This window comes from Phalacrocorax aristotelis, chromosome 4 (assembly GCF_949628215.1).
Source record: "Phalacrocorax aristotelis chromosome 4, bGulAri2.1, whole genome shotgun sequence".
NCBI lineage: Eukaryota > Metazoa > Chordata > Aves > Suliformes > Phalacrocoracidae > Phalacrocorax > Phalacrocorax aristotelis.
The window spans coordinates 7,570,767-7,585,572 of NC_134279.1; the positions used below are offsets into that span (position 1 = coordinate 7,570,767).

At 41.3% G+C, this 14,806-nt stretch overlaps 1 protein-coding gene across 1 annotated transcript in view; it reads left to right on the forward strand.

Moving 5' to 3' along the window:
- The window catches only part of AFG2A (AAA ATPase AFG2A), a 206,079-nt gene that overhangs the window by 121,934 nt on the left and 69,339 nt on the right, over positions 1 to 14,806 (forward strand).

Sequence of the window (14,806 nt, forward strand, 5' to 3'; positions counted from 1 at the left end):
TCCCTTTTGTAATCTTTCATTATTTTTTTTTTAGAAGAAAAAAGGCAGCAAATCTAGTCACTCAGAAAAATAAGTGACAGCAAGAGAGAGAAACCAGACTTGCGCTGGGCTTGCACTAACTGTTTTACTGCAGTTATTGCAAGTGGTACCTCAATTACAGCGTCTCCCACATGCTCGTTGCCCCTCATCATATTCCCCATTACTTTATTGCTTTGTTTAATCCTGTATAATGTGTCTATCCCACCGTTAGGGTTGCCTGTAAAGTTCAGGTTGCTGTTGAGATAAATAAAATAATCCAAATTGTCTGTGTTTAGTGTCACAAAACACAACAAGTCTTTTAAAGCTTCAGGTTGTGCCAGAAATGAGTGACTTCTTCACTGATCAAACAGGACTTTTGGAATTGGTGCTTGCCTTCTACCTAAATGATTCAGGAGGCCCCCTCCACACTTGAAACATATATAAATGATGAAAACAATTAAATGTGTACATATTTTACAAGATTTAACTTGACAAGCCTGAATAAACTAGCTTCTGCCCTGCACCTTTGTTCTTGCCCTAGGTCTTTCTGTGTACTTGTGATAGACTTTCAACTCAGTCAGAAAAATTCTTCATAACCAAAAGACTTGGCATCAGGATTAAAACACAACTGTTTAAAGAATTGCTCATACCTTTCCCATTACTTTGGCAATTTGACTATTACAGGTAGAAAAATTAAGCCACAAAATTCTTCAGAGCCCCTTTTGTTGCAATTGTTCGGCGTTCATATTTTCACAAAAGGGTGTCCTGCAAAACAGCTTCCTGGAGAGGAAAAAGGCAAGCGTGCGGTTCCTTAAAAATCTGTATGTTTTTCAGGTTAAGTTTGTATCTTTACCTTGCATTGTTTCAAGGTGAGTTTCAGTTATAAATAGTAAATCTGTCTGGAAGTCTACACTGGTATGTCTCGCGGGCCAGGTGTAGCTGTTGGCAAGAACTCCCATTTTGTTATCTCACCAAATTTATTTCCATTTTGACTTTATAGGATTCCTGATAAACCAAAATACATTTATATATGGATGTTTAGGTTCAAAAGTATTACAGCCAGTGACTTCAGAAAGCAAATACTATGCTGAGGATGTTTATTCAAACTTTCTCATAGAGAGCAAATGAGGATATTTTTATGGTGCCTGGCCTTGCAAAAGTGGGGTTTTTTGGTGTGTGTGTGTCCCCTGTTTTTCTTGAGAGGCGAAGTTTAGTTCTGTGTTTCTGGCCTTTTGACTTGGGGTTTTTCAGCATGTAGTTCCAATAGCTTTTGTTATTGTATTGCTTGTGAACCTGTTCAAGATGCTCTGATCATCAGTGCAAATTAGTACATCCATGCAATGTTCAGGAATGAACAGGTGAAAAGAAAAGCCTAGGGACTCTCACTGATACTTAAGTTGTTGACATTTGAGTTTAGAGGTATTTCAGCTTTCTGGTAACAGCCTACTGCTAGACTGTCAAGATGAGAGTCACCTCCAGAATGTCTTACACTGCATTTACTGCCAACTTTACCTCCCAGCAGTAGTAATGATGCAAAGTCCTTTCTGGTTGCAAGGCAGTGGCTAGATTACACTGCAATAAATTAAGGCCTTTGAAGCATCATGTTTCTGTCCTAATTTGCATCTTTCCTGTTTATGTAAGTAGTCAGCATAAAAGAAGAGATTTGAATGATACCGTGACCGTCTAACCTTTCTTCCCCACTGAAAGATGTCCTTTATTAGGTTGGTGTGGTGGGCTAACGATACCCTCATTCACTGATGTAAAAATCAGTGTGTGCTTGGCGTGAATCTCAGAGGAACGATTCCACTGCAGCTGAACTGCTTCACCTTGTTGGATGGGCATGTAACGTATCAGTCCAGCAAAAACACAGGTTCATACCAGCTTTTCTTCCTTTCCCTCCCTGCCAACTTTTCCTGTCAAACAGAGTGATCTCAGTGGCCACAAAGCATAATTTCCATGTATAGACAACTTTCTAAGTATCAGAACTATGTATCTACATGTATACATACGTGTACACACACCAAAAAAAATATAAAGATGTGAGGAAGAAGCCTGATGGTGTTTGGTTTTATTTGTAAGTGACACTAAGCTTCCCCAGAAGTTATGGTTGCCTTTCTGGCTGTAATCGTTTAATAGCTTATTGAAAGATAAAGGGACATCGTTGCCAGAATAAAGGCATATCTGGTAGGAGGGACATTATTATTTATTATAAATATTTATAATATAAATATCAATGCCTTCTTTATAATTTGTTAGTGCGTACTGAAATCTAGGAATGGTATTTGTGGGTATGCAATACAGCCAAGAAATACTTCATGTGCAAATATACTTATTCAGAATTTAAAATCAGCTAATGCAATGTTTTGTTTTCATGGAATACTGAATGGTGCAGGAATTAACATGCTTGGGGGGTGTGTTGAAGGAAAACCCTTCACTGGAATTGCTGGTAGGGCAAGAATTGTTCCCTGTCCCCCAGCCGCCTTCCGTGTTCCCTTCTTTTAACTCAGTTGTTTTTGTAGCAAGAAGGTTTTTAAAACAGACTATATTTTTCTTGAAAGGTCATAATTCAAATATTATCATATGCCTCTTTGTCTCATTAACCTGTAGTGTGTGATTTGAGCTGCAAAACTGACAGAACCGTCTCGGTAAAAGTGCATTAAAGGATTCCTTTCTGGCTTTTTATATGTGTATTGTGCTCTTTATTATTTGATGACAGACTAGGAGATACCCAATGATTTAAAGGACATAATAATTTGGAGGAAAACTTGCCTTTAAAAAAGAAAAAGGTAGTTGTTACGATTATAAAGAAACCTGAGACATGATGTTATAGAAGTTGCAAATAGTATTGAGCTCACTTTATAGCGTATCTGTGTGTGTTGCTTCTACCTCTCATATGACTGTAAATTAGTATTACCTGTCAACGGGTTGTTATTCTGTCTATTTTGCCTGTAACTATTATGGAGGGGCGGGAGGGGGAAGCCAGCTTTGGTCATGACCCAAAATCTGATGAAGGTAGTGGAAAGATTTTCATTGACTTTATTGTGCTTGAGGTCAGATCCTTAGAGTTTGAAAAAAATCCAGAAAAGGAAAACAAAACCAGAGGTTTGAAAACGAAGAATTTTCTGATACTTTTTTTGATTACAGTGTGAAATTATAGCTTAGTTCAGAGCAAGTGTTTTAGCCCTGAGTAAAGGCAAAATCATTTTGACATTTTTTTCGTAAAGGAAAACTTTACTGAATAATCATAATATGAAAAATTTTTCTATTTTGAAGACTTAAAAGGCAATCTTACGCTGATGGCCATCGTATTTTAAAATAGGCCTTCATTTAAGCACACATTAATACTTGAGGTTATGATTAAGTGTTTGCTAGCGTTCTGTCGCTGCCCCCTGTGCTGTATGTGCGTCTGCATTTGTACGCCTTCGTGGAAATCTGTAGTGAGGAGCTCAGCTAAAAGAAGAGCCTAGCAAAAATAAACTTAATTCCCATTTCCCTGTTTGTGGTGCACACAGTGCTGATGGCAGCGGAGGGCTGGGAGGGATGTGGTGGTGGTGGGAATGTCTCGTCAGGAGAGGGGCAGCGGCAGCAGTTTCCTGAGCCGGCCCTGCAGCTGGTGCGGTCCCCACCGTGCTTCGTGTTGTGCACAACTACTCCACCAATTTATCAGATTATTTTAAACTCTTGGGAGCATAAGGGTAGCCAGCCTAAGGATTCATCTAGTCCCATTTACAGTCTCTAGCGGTTGCCAAAAAGTAGACGCCTAAGAAAAAAATACAAGCATTACTTAAATTCCCAATTTGCTCCTCCCTGCAGGTACAGAGCACCAGCACGTTTATCGGGAATATCATCTACACTGTTTCTTCTGTCTTGTGTATTAGAGTAATTGCCACAACATACGCAACCGAGTGGTATATTTACCGAGAGGACGGCAAAACAAAAAAACCCCACAGTAGTGGAGCTTTTCACTAAGACTCTTAAAAACGCCGTTGTACTGCACTGATAAAATTTTAGCATTTCCCACAAAAATGCAAAGTCACAACTGTTAGTTATTGTTTTACAACTATGTCTGTTTTTTCGTTATAAGCATTGTCTTTTGCAATTTTGTTTTCAAATGTTGTTGGATCGGCTCTATTAATAAAGGTGCCTTCAGGATATTTCCAGCTAGTTAGGTGGTGTTCTGGGTACCAATCCAGCACTAAATAAGAAACTATTTGTTACTTTTTTGTATGCAGCAGTAACAAGTTTTAACATTAAAGCATTACCGTATCTGATTGCCTACAGGAAAGGGATATAATATTCACTTAGCAGCCAATGAATGAATGATTAAAATCTTAAAAGCATTTAATAAGATTGAAACACAGAGCAGGGCTGTTCTCTGGTGTAAAGTTACAGGAGAGGTTCACTGGGTCAGAGAAAGAGTATGGGAGATTGAGGGTTGGCTTTTTTTTATGTTGTTGAAAAAATAGTGGTGTTACTTTTGCTGTCAAGTCAAGACAGCTCTGAGGGGAAAACCATAGAAGAGTGGTGATATGTTAAAAACAGCACAAGACAAAACAAAAGAATTGGTTCCACACCTGTAATATTTAAAAAAAAAAAAAGGGTCGTTTGTATACGAAGAAGTGCATACACTTTCTGTCCTGACCGTTACCTACCAGCCTCGCACCTGCGCTCACACCCTTGTTACCCAGACACACAGAAGACTTTGTAATCAAAAAGAAAGCCGAGCGGTCTGGAAGCCGGTGGCCCAAGTGCTTTGACAGGAAGGGTGCGTGGCAGCAAGGCAAGGCTGTTCCCACCTGTCTCTTACGCCTTATGTCCTGGGTGTGAGGCTGTAAGTATTTCTCCCTCAGAAAAGGGTACCTGTGTAGTCCAGGGAAGATCATATGCTGGCCATGACAATCAGGGTAATGTGAACATAATTCTGAATTTAAGGTAAGTACTCAGCCGAAACTGCAAGCCAAGAAGTTAGTTAAGCACATGGACAGACTTGTTGCCTGTGACAAGCCCTGCAGAGCGTGACAGCTGCATTGTGCTTGCTTGCTTGTTCTCTGTTCAATACAATGCATGTCCTAAGCACTGCTGCACGAAGTGGAAAAAACTCTTGAAATGATGAAGTAGCCTGCGTTTTCACACCTCTTTCTTCTAGACTTAGCAACAGACTTTAGATGGTGACACCGACTCCATGAGCAGAGACGTCTAGTTGTAACAGATGAATTTTGTAAATAACTGTTGAAGAGTAGATGCTGCCAAATAGCTGATGAGAGAACACAGGCTTCGTAACAATAATACTAAAGGATACGCCTAAGGGACACGGTTCTACATTATGTGGAAAAAAAAAAAAGTGAAGTAGCACGTGTTTAGCATTTTAGAGGGCTCCCCCCTGCCTCAGAAAGAATTTGAAGATGACAGGCTGTTTGTTAATGACATCTGAACACTTCAGTAGATCAATATATTGGAAGCGTTTTGTGCTATTTTGTGCATTTGGGTTTGGTGACACCGAGTTACATCCCTCTTGAAGATGAGAGGTTAGAATCGGCTCCGTAAGGACCTTTAGCTTGCCAAAGATTCCTGCTAAACAATTTCTAGTGGGCAAGGAGAGAGCCCCAGTGAGCTGATGTGCCCTGCTTGCCTAGCCACGGTCTGTGCCAGCTGCTTTCGTGAGCCCCCAGGGTAAGGAGCAGACTGAGATGCACTACAAATGACACAGGGAGAAGAGGGGGCTTGAAAAGGTGACATTATCTCCCTTTAATCCTGCGTAGCTTGAAGAAACTTCATGTCAGCTGAGTAAGTTCTGCTGGAAATCCAGCTCCAGGGCTAGGGAGGGATATCTCTGTATCTGAGAGCTGCAAGTATTTTCCTGGGATTATTCCTCTCCACTTGCATGCTAGTGCTCAGAGGTAGAGAAATCAGGGCTGTGCAGTTTGAAGTGAAAAGGTTCCCAGGAACACTGAAAAGCTTTTGAATACCATGGTCTTCATCTGAAAGTGCTATTAAATTACATGGTGGGTTGGTTTCTTTTCTTAAGCACCCTAAACTGTTTCATTTTTTTTTTCTCCATTTTAGTCTTTCTGCCCTATAAAACCAGCATTTTTGAGTAGAGGAATTGGATTTGGGTGGAATAGTATTCTCTGTTCATTCATTAGTTTTTCTAAATGACTTGATCGAACTGAAAATTGCCTGCATAGGAGATTGCCCTCCTCACCAGCCAGAGGAGAGCACGCATGCGCTGTAGTCCCGGTGGGTACCTCAGCCAGGGCGTGTGAACAACCACAAGCTTTTCAATCCATTTCTCCTCCCCGGGTTCCATAACTAACATTGATTTTCAACTTTAAGAGAATAGCTTACCGAGATAAGAATCTTAATCCTGTTGATAAAATAACAAAAAAAAAAAAAAAAAAGGGAAAGGAAAGGCTGGGCTAGCAGGTTTCTCTAACCCAGAAGCCTGTGAGGTATTAGAAATATGTTTTCCCTTCTCTCCATCTCTCTCCCTGGCCCTCACTCACGTAAGCAGAGAGCATCATTGCTCTCCCTTTCCCCATCAGCGCTTGTGGCGGCAGCCAGTCTGACCTGGAAAGTTGCTGAGGCTCCGGAGGTCTCTCTTCAGACCGGAAATGTCAGTAATTCGCTCCCTCAGCCCTCTCTGTTTATTCAGGGCGCCGAGTGCCTGCTTCACCTGATGACATTGTCAGGAGGTAGCCGGAGGCTTTTGCACGGCGGTGCCTGTGGCTGGGTGCGGTTTGGTGTTGGTGCGCGCTCCATGCAACGCGTGCGTCTGTCACAACGGGAAAACCTTCAAGACTTTTCTTTAAAGCGCAGCACAGATCAGAGGGAGGGCAGTGTGCGGTGCCCAGCGGGTCCCCGGCAGAAGCTGCGGTCCTCGCCTGGAGCGAGGCTGCACTCTGGTGCTGGAGGAGCCGTTGCCCCTGGGGCAGGGATGGCACCTCTCTGGCTGCCCTCAGGAGATGCTGCTGGTATTAGCACTGCACGAACCATGCTGGGAGAGGGGTTGTGCGGCTCCGTGAGCTGAACTGGCTGGTGGTTACCCAGGTGGTGGCAGCTCGTGGGAAGGCCTGAGCTCTCTTTCTCCCGCCATCCCTTTTTCATGAGTTGTGAGCTGATTTTTTTGGCAGCTTTGAGAGGCAGCTCTGTGACAAAAGGTGCCTGTGTGAGGTTCAGTGATGTGAGGCCCAGACAGGCTCACCTGGGGTCATGTCTTGAAAGGTGACTTGTTTCCCTGGAAAGTGTTAATTTCTATTACCTGTGCAAAATAATTGTATCAGCATAGGTTCCACCCTAGAGATGATTTAGTACTGGATGCAGTGATGCGGTACGTTGTGCTTTAGGTGTCCTGTGTATGAAATGAGGTATCGTTATGTTTTGTTAGGTCCCAGTGCGAGTGTACGTTACTTTGCAGTTATTTCTGCACGGTCCTGTTGCTTCTTGGTAGATGGCAAAGCACAAGCATGGCTTGTAACATTATAATCTGTCTTATAAACTAGCACTTATAAACACAAGTTTTACATTTTATTCTAACTTAATTGAGAATATTCTCAGTAATCTGGACTTCATTCTCAATAACTCTGCTTTAGAATAAAATTAATTGGTTTGCTTTAGCAGTATTAATTGGCAAAGAATCTGGTCAGAATCAGCAGATCAGGAAGGTACTTCTTCTTCGCCTGATTGCTCAGTGCAAGTGAAGAGACTTTGTTGCTCTTTCCATGCCTTGCTCACAAAACATTCTGCATCTTTACTCCTCATGGAAGTGGTGATTTTTCTATTGCTCTTTCAGTATTCCTTGCTTATTTTGTTGGGTAATGCCCATCTGCATACATCACCAAATGAAAGGGCATCAGATGGGGTTATTTATATTTCAAGGTCTGTTTTGCAACCTGTATGATTTTGCTGGTAGAAACTAATTGGTTTTTCTACCTTCCGTTACTCCATCTATAAAGTGGAAGTTCCGATATTTTTAGAAATACTTCTGCTTCTTTAAAATGTTGATACTTATGCTTAGAGAGCTGAAGTTGCTTGTTTTTAATGAGTGTGAAACACTTAAGTGGTATGCTTGCTTTGTTTTTATGTTTTTGCCATTGGAAAAAGAGGCGTAACACAGGTATTAAAGGGCTGCAGAAATCTTAGAAATGCAGATTCTGGTTAGGCTTTTAATAGCTAGCATACAGGAGAGGACTACACATTAAGTCATTTTGAAATATTATAGTTGGGCAGAAACTTTAGTTTTTCATTACCATTACCAAGTGGTAATGCCTTTGGACTTTATTTGAGGACTCGAGCCCATTTCTCAGAGGCAGCGCGCCAATAAGGTTTCTGACCAAAAGAACTGATACTCTCAGTAAAAGGCTTGAGGCAACAAATGACTGCAGGCAGAAAGGGGAAAAGAGCAGAGCAACAAAGACATCACACGCTGGCCTCAGCATGTTAATGGACCAAATTTTGTAAGGGTTGTGGGGGTTTAATGTGGGTGTGTATTTTATAGCTATGAAGAGTCTGAAGAAGTGCAGATAAGACATGCAGGTTTAAGGTAACTGGCAAAAAACACTCCAAAGTCCAAGTGTTGGAGGCAAGGTAGCATGTTTTAGATTTTGCTCTGTGTGTGTGTGTGTGTGTGTGTGTGTGTTTTAAGTACACCAGGCATCTAATGAGTCATGATGGCGGCCATCAGCATGGGCTGAGGTGAGGCAGGAGTCAGTATTTTGATGATCTATTTTAGAAATGTTTTATGGAAAGAACCTGCAAAGTTTAGATCTCACATAAGTGTGAACTCCTCAGGAAATGGCCTGAGTCAGAGGTGATTGGGTTGTAATCTTGACTGACAGGGTAATTTTCTGGTTCATGGTGAGTGGGAAAAGTGGTGGAGGTAGATCAGCTGCTGTATGCGTGTCAGGAGCTGACGGTGGCTCTCTACAAGGATTCTTTGAGATGTTGCTCAAGTAGTCTGAAGAAGAGAGTGAAAAAACCAGCAACAGAGAAAATTTGAGTACTCAGTATGAAAATGGTGGTTGTATTTATGTTTATGGCTAACCGTGCTGAAAGACAGTGTGCGAGGGGAGAAGAGGAAAAAAAATAAAGGCAGTGAGCAAGCAGGAGATCAAAACATAGGAGACGGGTGGAAGGGGTGCCTGCAGCAAAGTTTGGGGAAGACAAATGTACATACCTGTATTGATGTCAGGTGACGTCCTTGGAAGATGGGGAAAAATAGTTTGAATATTGGTGAGGAGCATGGTATCAGATGACGTGTGTGAGAGACCGTGGTGGAAAATGTCAATTAGAGACAATGTGGGATGAGAACTGGAAGGATGTGATGCCACAGAGATGGGAAGAGGCTTGGGATTGGGGTAGAGGAGTAGAGTGTGATTTTTAGGGTTGTAGAAACCAAATGCTTGTTTTGTGGAATGAGAGAGCCAGATAACCCAGAAGGCTGAGGACAGGAGGGATGTGGGTTTGAAGGACCCAAGCAGATGAGTTGGGTGAGTCCAGAGGGGCAAGGAAAGGAGTGAAAGACAGGGAAGAGACTGGATGAGAAGAGGGAAACTGCAGCTGGGACAGAAATGTGAAAGACTTGTAGATATGAATGATGGTGGAAAATCGAAATATGGAAGTATTATGTTTTGACATTTTCTGTGGGAAGAAACTTTCTAGATTATATGTGGGAAGGAAAGGGAGGCAAGGAGGAGCACTGAATGAAAAGTTGGTAAAAGGGACTTAGGATTTTGGAAGTTGTTTGGACTGGAGCTGGAGAAACAGAGCTGACTTAGCTAGGAATGTAGAAAAATGAAAAGGGAGAATGAACTTGCAGTGGAGGACATCAGCCAGATCTTGAGATTTGCAGTAAAGATGATCCATAGCACAGGAGCAAGAGCAGAGGAAGTGGGTGTTGGTCTGGTTGGGAACACGCAGGTTGCATGCCAGATGCTTGGTTACCAGTTTGTCGGTGAATATAGACAGTGTTTCTTAATTCACTGTTTCAAAAATTGTTGCTCTGAAAAAGCCTCAACCATGTTGTCCTCTTACAAAAAGTTATTCCTGTCCTAACATGCTGTAAGTTGGCAGGAGAAAGTGTGACTGTTCCTGCACTGTCTGGAATTTGGACAGTTTTTGGCTGTAACCTCTCAAATAAAGGTAACAAAAACAAGAAGTCATTGCTTTTTTTTTGTTTTAACTATAAATTACAGACTTTGGTTTGTACTGTCAGGAATTTAGAGCTGGAAGCTAGTTTCTGCCACCTTGTTCCATTTATGCTTTGAATCTTACTTGATGAGTAATAGAAAGAGCAGGCATTCGAAGCAAAGCAGAATCGAGTATCAGGAGAGAGGTTTTCAGAATTCACAGCAAGACTACTGAGGCAAGAGAAATGCAGATGAATATACTTCGAGGCGATGTGCTGAGAACCTTGCTGTTATGCAAACAAACAAAATCAGGAAATTTATCTCTGGGGATGATATACTGTCTTTGCTTGCTCATTACTGGTTGGTGGGAGAAGCAGTAGATTTTACTGCCTCTCACACTTATAGTCTGCTAGAATTTTAGAAGTCTATCTACTCACAGGCAGTGAAAGAAATAAAATGTACTGGGTAGTATGTATACCCATGAAAAATATTTGTGTGGGTATGCAGATATATTATTTATTGACTCTCAGTAACTCTTCGGGATCTACTGGGACTATCAAATACTTGGGTATTGGCTTAAGTGAGAGAAAAATGGGGCTTGCCAGGGGACAATGTAAAAACCTTTTAAATTTATTAAAATCTTTTGGACCATAATCAAACCAACACTTCCTGCACAAATTGCTTCCTTTCCTAATGGAAGCAGGATTTTTGAGAGCCATGCTCGGGTGTACTGGGTGACACATTCCACTGCTTTTTGAGTTTCAAACAGGTGCGCTTGAGCTGTCAAGTATTTCTGTTGTGCTTCTTCTCTGCCTAGTTTATCCTTGCAGAAATCACAAAGCGTGTAAAAGCCTTTTCAACCTGCTGCTCTTCAGCTGGTATCTTGGCCAAAAAAAAAAAAAAAGAAAAGATTCTCCACAGTTAGTTTGGGTGAGGGACCGGCGTTTACTTTCAACATAGGATCTGTGGCCATGAGCAGCAGCATGACCTGCACTCGAGCTGAAGCTCAGGTTTGCAGAGACATGTTGCTCAAGCCGCTTGGGCTTGCAGCGGAGCTTGCATCCCCATCTCTGCTGGGATTTCTTTGGTCCAGCTGAGTGCCAAAGTCCAAACCACTTGTGTGAATCAGGTGGGAGCTGGAGCTGGGGTGAATAGGGCTAGCCTGAGATACGTTTCAGGGGAAGGTGTGGTTTCTGCGAGAAAGGTATGTCCTTCTTCTGCAATACAGGTCAGAGCTGGCCTGCAGTGGTGCACTGTTACCCAAGCTGCTCACCAACAGCTTGTTACTAAGCAAGCTTGCTTTTCCACTTTGGTGCTGTATCATAGAGCTAGAGTTACTTCTGATTGCTCTGTGGCAATGATACAGATGTTTATAAGAACTTAGGAATTGCTTGAGGCCTAGGAGGATTAAAAAGCCACACACATAACACTAGAAGCAAAAAACTAGATACTAATTCTAATTTGAACGCTGACTTCCTAGGATGCTTCTGACAAACCACTGTGGAGTAGCTTGCCTGACAGAAAATCAGCTGCAAAATGGCAGCTTGAGACTAGGCTCCAACCTCAAGTCCCTGTCAGTGCTTGGATTTTAAGGCAGTGACCTGTGTAGGTGCTGGGTCTGGGGGGTAGCGTGAGGAACCGGAGTGCCAAGAGGTCCTTAGGTACTTTCTAGAGGGACAAATATTGGGGATTTTGCCTTTTTGCCTCCCTGTGCCTCCCCCAATTTTCTGCTGATTTTCTTTCCCAGGAATACTGCATTTCTTTGTTTTGTGTGAAGTTAGAAATGAAAGTGATATATATTTTTTTATTTTATTTTATTTATTTTTTTTTAATGTCAGGGGTCTGGCTTTCACACTCCCTCCCTTTCCAAGTTCAGGCCTGCACTCTGTCCGCTGCATATCTGATTCATTTTAGTTACTCCAGGGATGTGTTTATATAACCTTTTAATACCAAGGACCTGGGTGACCTTGGCATAACACCATGAATCATATATGGGAAATGTAAAGTTAGCAAGAAGAAACGAAGTAAGCATATTTATGGTCAGAAAAGTAATTGTACAAATCTCATCTTAGGCAGCAGATACACTTCCTGTGTATGTTTTGAGTTGTCTCTGCTGACTTTCCTGACAAAAATGAACCCACAGGGAACGTAATTGGCTCTCGAAACCCAAGCTGATTTTGCAGGCTGATAATTAGTGTGTTTCTGTGAGCATATTTATATACATGTTGAAAATAGACTGTACCTAATTTAGATACTATTGAGAGACACAAGACAGGGACATCCTATGTAGTGATTTCATTTATATTTATTTATACAGATTTATAAAACTTATTAAGCATGCATTCTGTGCTCTGGACTCCTGACACATAAATCTCTGTGTGCATCACTAATTTATTATTCTTTTATATAAAGGCCTGCTCAGCACATCTTAAATCAGAGCTGTGCACCACCTAACAGTAAAACCATCAAGTCTATAGCCACATAAATCTCTCCAGCCTCTGTCCATTTCCTCTTTGGAGTTCAACTGCACTTCAAACAGGAGATCATGTCTGGCACATACCTGGGTTGCAAGCGCTCAGGAATGAGCTATTCCCAAAACAATTTTTGAAAATTGCTTTTCCCGAAAGGACTCTTCTTTTTGTCTCTTCCCCCTTGCCCTCCAGCTGATGAAGCTTTATTAGCAACTTGTACTGTGCTGATGGTGTCCCAGAAAATTGCCTGAGCTGTAGTCGTTTCCCTAGGTAGTAATGATATTTTATATTATATTATTAATTCAGTACGATGTGACCTTACTGAAGGTGAAACTTTCAGAAGTACTTTGCATAAACTTTTTCAGAGTGGAGGCCTTGTCTTGTCACTAGAAGTAAGAGAGAATCAGGTATTTGGGACTCACACTCCTAAAGCACCCTGAAAGATTTTGAAATGTGTTATGAAATTTAGGTATACCACCACCTTATCTACTCATGTGTTGTGATTTATCCTAGTTAAGCAAACTATAGTCATGATTCAAAAGATCCCTGCTGACTTTTTAGTGGAATGCTTTGGAGAAAACAGTATTTTCTGCTATTTTATATCCATTGGTGTCATATTTTTCCCCTGCCTTTGCCTCCCTCCAGGTGAGAAGTTAATTTTCTTTGACAACGCTGTGTAGAACATTTCGTGCACGTGACATCCAATAGTCAGTTGAATTTAAAGACTAACAAGTCGTTATTGTAATATGTAAACAGATTTTTTTAGAGTAGAAAACAAATAGAGGTGCTAACACCTACAGGGTCCTTAAAAAGATATTGGAAGGCTGGTTGATTTCAGTAAACAAAGGGTCACGGAGCCAAATCCCTGCATTCGTGGGAAAAGCGGATGCAATGCCTGTGCACACACGGTTACTGATGGACATCTCTAAATTTCACCATTGGAATGCAGAGACAAAAACAACCTCTCAGGTCATGCAAGCCACCTCCTTGCTAATGCATGACTGTCCTCTGTGGCTGCAGCAAACTGGAGGATAGTGCTGTCCGTGCTTAATGCAGAAACTTCCCTAGCATCCAGCAATGTGTTAGAGATTTAGTCTGGCTGGGGTTGGCACCTCTTCAGAGAGATGACACGCAACAGGTACACATAATTGTTCTAAGTCATACCTTGCTTGAAGCAAATTTCAGTTACGATGTGCGCTGCAGCTTCGCACTAGTGTCCTTTTATTTTGGAACGAAAAACCTTTCAGACTTGACCTTTCTAGCGAAATACAAACTCTTGTATAAAACCTGTGAATTGTGAATCCAGGCAAACGCTGAATTAGTGGGCTATGAATAACTGACACTATATACAAGAACAGTGTTATCATTATCATGTGCCCGGCTTTCTATTTTCCAGGCTTTCCCTATACATTTTAAGCTTTGCCAAAACTCAACCAATTACTTTTGAGGTTTTTTGTATGTTTTGCCAAAGTATTATTTTAAAAACAGGGAGGGTGTGTACAAAAATATAAGGTGCATATGGAAGGAAGGCTTTTTTGTGAAATTTTTGTTTTGGGGAAGGAGGTTATATCATGTCAAAGATACATTTGGAGACTCCAAATATATTTTTTCCTGATGACTTCTTTCTTCCAGTTAGACAGCTTGGAATGAAAAACCTACTTAAATCTCCTGTCTGTCCTCACATTGTGTGGATTAATTTTACCTGTGCACATAGGCAAGATTACCAGTGTTCTGTACAAACATCAATTAGGACTATCTTGTCTACACAGAGGAAGCTGCACAACAAAGCAAAATGAGAGTGGTGGTGTATTGCAAAACATTCTTTCTTGTCTCATACCTTTAACTCTCAGGAGTGTGGAGTTTCCCTGAGCAATTTGCTTTTACATTTGCTTCTTTTTCCAAGATGATATGCAAGTGCACAGAAAGATTTATAAGCAACTGCACTTGATTTTGATTGGAGAATAGGTTTTTTTTTCAAGCAGCTGATTAATGTGCTGAAGTTCTCAATAATTAACTGTTATTTTGATTAGGAGGGAAACAGACCCACGACTTCATTAGGAACAAGTGGTTCCATCTCTGTTTCAGATGCATTTGAAAGCCTTTTGCTTTTTGCATAGCCTGTTGTAGTCTCGTCTTCTCTGAATTTTTTTTTTCATTTGTTTTGTTTTGTGAGACAGAAATTTAAACCAGGCA